This window comes from Ambystoma mexicanum, chromosome 8, assembly GCF_040938575.1.
Source record: "Ambystoma mexicanum isolate Mex_15411 chromosome 8, UKY_AmexF1_1, whole genome shotgun sequence".
Taxonomy (NCBI): domain Eukaryota; kingdom Metazoa; phylum Chordata; class Amphibia; order Caudata; family Ambystomatidae; genus Ambystoma; species Ambystoma mexicanum.
The window spans coordinates 457,166,321-457,171,158 of NC_090929.1; positions in this window are offsets into that span (position 1 = coordinate 457,166,321).

The window sequence follows — 4,838 nt, forward strand, 5'->3', positions numbered from 1 at the left end:
AGTCATTGAAGGCCAGGGTAAAGTGTGAGTGGAGTGAAGCACAATCCAAGGCATTGGAGCAATTTAAAAGAAGCCTCTCATGAGCTCATTTTTTGGTTTATTGTGTCAAATTTTTCTTAGAGACTGGTTTCTCTGATACCTGCTTGATGGTGGTGTTATATCAAAAACGTGACAAAGTCAACAAGGTAATCTCCTACATGAGCAAAACATTATCCTCTATAGATGAAAAATGTAATGATAGCGAAAAAAAACTTCTGACAACAGTGTGGGTTTTAAAACCTACAACTCGTTTATCCAGGGGGAGCACATCATAGTAGACACATCCCATCAACCGTTACAATATCTACAAAGTGATATAATACGCGCTTGGAGTGTCTAATTCAAGAATCACTTCTTGGATTCTCAGAATGCAGGACTTTGTGTTGGTCAGGAAGAGCTAAAATAAGAAGAGCCCTCTAGCTCCAGGATTTGCAGACTTACATTGGGCCTCATTACAACTCGAGCGGTAGCCCTGCCAGTAAAAACAGCAGGCTGCCACCGGAGTTGTGATTTATTCCAGCACCTGGCTTCACAGAAACATCAGGGCATTACAGCCCTGGTGGTCCGTGAAGTCTGGCACCTGAAAATGTTACTCCCCATTCGAGTCCCAGAGGACTCAATGGGAATGGAGAGGACAGAAGCACCGGCACCATGTGTAACAGTGCCAGTGCTTCCGTCAAAGTCTGTGAGCGGCTGCCGTCTCACCCGCCAGGTGTAACCTGGCGGGAGGGACGGCATCCACTCACAGACTCGTAATGTGCTGGTCTGGTAACAACGGTGCCGGTAGGCTTACTGGCACTGTTGCTACCGGACCGGCACACTTGTAATGAGGCCTATTGTCTTGAGGACAAAAATCTAATCCCCAATAATAATATGCAGGCATACCTGACACCCCCACACAAGGGTTATGAAGAAAACACTTATCGGAGGATACCCGCAGTTTATGTGGATGGATGTTTCTACCATATTACACAAGTCAGGAAGAAATAATTGCTTGCTGGCATTGGGAACTGTGATGAATCCTGCAAAGCCATCACTTATCCCCAGCCTGAAGTCTCCTCTCAAGGGCCCAGAGGAAGGCAATCACTACCTGGTCCTGACCCTGGGGGTGGTATCTTGAGGGTGTATCACATCGGAGGAGATGGCTGTCAGCAGACAGCAGTGACTTCAACAGGTGAGAAGTGATATACTCATCTTTATTGTGAAGAAGATCCCTTAATTCTAGAGTTTTTAATGACCTGCTGTCATTATTCAGAACCATTTAACTGTAAAACTCTATATGCCACTTTGTTTAACCAAAACCCTGTTCAGTCTTCAGGTGTACATGGTAAACCTAGAACATATGAAACATCTGCTGTTTATAGTGATTGTATTTTAAAAGCAATTATTCAACAAAATTACTTAAAACCATTTGAAACATCCTTGGACTCCAAGTTTCAGAAAGCCTCAGGTACTGTGACAAGGAAGAGGAGCAAGGAGTCCATGTGGAGGAAAGGTGACACTAAGAGTAATGTGCAGACTAGTTGTCACAACCCTATTTAGCATCGCAGTACATTCAAACCCACATATCACCTGCAACAAGAGGAACGAAGGAGAGAGGAAAAAGGCTCCAGAGTACTGTGAGGGGTCAGACATGTGAGGCGGACCACATTGTGAAGTTTTCTCAGCAAATGCCATTATATTATAACATAAGATTGGATGGACTCCTCACTATCCCTACCCTGACAAGTATATCCCTGTCTAAAATAAAGTGAAGGAAACGCTCTAACAAAGGATATCTGTACCTCATACTTAAACATATAACAAATAAACAAGGAAATGAATGGAAGTTCAAAACAATAATGATTGAGTTCACAAAGTAACTAAAGTCTTTCTTCTGAACCTGGGCGAACTTCCCTTCCCCAGGTTTAAACTGTATTGTTTTCTTAACAGGTTCTTAGTTGCTCAATAGCAAACATGTTTATCTTGGTCAGGATTTTTCACCATTTTAATAACTCCAGGAAACATAACTTCTCTACAAAAGCATTGCTTGGATCTTCCTCCAGTACTACTAACAACAAAAAATGTCTCTGCCGGGACCACCTTGTAGCACTCCCTTAACTTCACCCTGACCTGAAAAACTTGACAGGCCTACAATCTCCAAAGGTGTGCCGTCCGGGTATACTTCTTTTGCCCGAGCAGTGTTTCACAACAAGTGCTTTTTGTGATCAATGTCTACTGACAAGAGGTTACAACAACTTCACAGCATTCAACAAATGGCATCTTCAAAAATGTTCAACAACTTCTTTGGGAAGACAAGATTCACATTGTTGTTTAATACTTTTCTGCAAATGATGCTCCTATCCTTCTGTATGTCTTTTCCCAGAAGGGCCTCCTTTTTCCCACTCTTGTTTCCCCACTTCACAAGCAACCAATGACTGATAGGGATAGGGCCTCTTCCTACCTTTCCCCAGGTTTTGACAATGTGTGGGTTTCCCCAACTTGTTCCAGATGTTGTACGCAATATGGGCAACCAGTTTTGGAGTTTATAGACCTTGCATTAGCCCCCTCGTGCTGTTGGCAAAATTGGATAGATTGTGTTTGCCTTATTTTTAATTTTTCTCGCAATGCTGATTAACTCTTAATAAAGTTGCCCCCACAGTTGCTTGGGTTTTCCACAAACTCCCACTTTCACAATTGCAGTCATTTGGCTTTGACACTTTAAGAGTTTTGCTGCTTTTCCCATGTTTGGTATTCAGAAATAACTTGGGAACCACTGAACGAGTACTGCTTCTGCTGTCTTACAATTGTTCGGTTTTCAAAACAAACATGTGGATTACTTTCATTCACACGCGAGTGCTGCTTTGCACTCGTTCTGCTTCTATGCGAGCGTCTCTCACTCGCATGCATGCTGCCAATCTGCGAGCAGGGACAGAGCTCTCGGGGGTCACTGACAACCTGTGATTTCACGGGTTCAGATGTGCGCTTCTGTTCTCGTTGCTTCTTACTGGACTTCTTCTGCTGTGGCTCTTCATGACCCGACAAACCTCTTTGGTAAGTCTGCCTTTATCCACACCACTTCCAATTGGAGCTCCTGAGACTCTGTGATGCAAGCTAGTCACCTGAAACAACCTCCTGCATTCTTCCCCCTGCACAGACTCTGCAGAATGGGTCACAGGGGGAAAGCCTTCCTTCTGGACGCTTCCCACTGCGCAACATCTGCACTTCAGATTTCTGGAGATATGGACCCTCTCAGGATCAGCGGCTGATATCTGCCATGTAGTCATCCCGGTGTCCTCTCTTTCCTCCCGCTTCTGTCTGGGCTGCTAACATAAACTATGTGCCTTCTGCTTCTGACTTCCTCTGTTCTTATCCAGCAACATCAACTCTATGGACTGCACCTGAGGGGACTTTTTAAGCCTCTCTGCCTCCCTCAGGTGTGGGTGATTGACAGCAATGGGGTGACCACTCCTACAACATTGCACCTCTTCAGCCCCCTTCCTCTTCCCAGTACTTATTGAATTCTGGGACTTGAAGTACCTAATGGAAAGATTAGGTTTTCTTATTTCGGTTGTTTTACTTTCAAACCCCAATTTGTTCCTTACAACATTCTTGGAAGGAAAATTATAAGAATTTGCAATTTGCTTGGTTTGAGAAGGGCAAGGCATTTTATGTCGGTGTTATTTCAAAATTTCCTTTCACTGCACTTATGGGTATTATGGAGGTTTTCAGTTTCATAGATCTCCCGAATATTAGGAGGGTTTTGATTTCTCCCCAAGCCTAGGAGCGTATTATTAATTTCATCCTTATTTATATGTATCTTTGGTGGAACAGGAAGATGGTTATTACAACAAGCCATTATATACTGTGGCAATGCAGGGCCATGCTCCCTAAAGGAGGACAAATATTGCGTCTCATCCCACGGATTCCTCTCACTCCCCTGGGCCTTTTCTCCTCCCAGGTGATCCTCCGACAGAACACTACCCCCAAGGTCAGGATCAGAAAGCATCTGCCTTTCCCTGGCCAGCTGAGAGGAGACTTTAGGCAGGGAATTAGTGAGGAGTCTGTAGGATTTATCATGGGTATACACGCATTTCGTCGAATGATTTTACATTGTGGGACTTTTCATCGCCAACCCTTTCATCGCCAAAAACTTTTTTATTTTTTACTTTTTTATGGGGGGGTGTTTGGTGCGGTTTGGGGTATGATTATTTAAGAAAGGGGGGTATGGTGGGGCGAAGCCCCCCCATAAATAAAACATTTTTAAAAAGGAGTTTTTAGCGATGAAAGGGTGGCGTTGAAAAGTCCCACGATGTAAAATCATTTGGCGAAATAACATAGAACCTTATCATGGTATGCGGAGCGGGACGCGAGACCGTTGGCAGAGGCAATCCCAAGGAGAAGAGCCAAGGGAAGAAGAGGAGACATCTGCCAGTAGCAGATTGGTGGCGTTTGGGCCCGGAGAGGATCTCCGGTGAAACATGAAGTGAGAAGTGTGCAGCGGGACACAGGAAGACGTGGCCCTGTGGAGCTGCACTGGTTCTGACAGTGAAGGTCTTCGAAGCCGATGCAGGAACAAAACAAGACTCTGCCAAGAAGGGGAAGCTGGCTCTGTGCAAACTCCTTGTATCAGCCTCACAGTGAACCAGTAAGTCAGCGTAGAAGCATATGGGGCCCCGAGATGTGTGAACATGCTAGCAAGTTTTTGGCCGGCCTTTTTGAATACCGACCAAATAGAACTGAAATGATTAGGCAAACATGGTACAATTTTGCTGACATCAGATGTCAGTTCGAGGAAACCTGCAACCAGCATTGCCTAA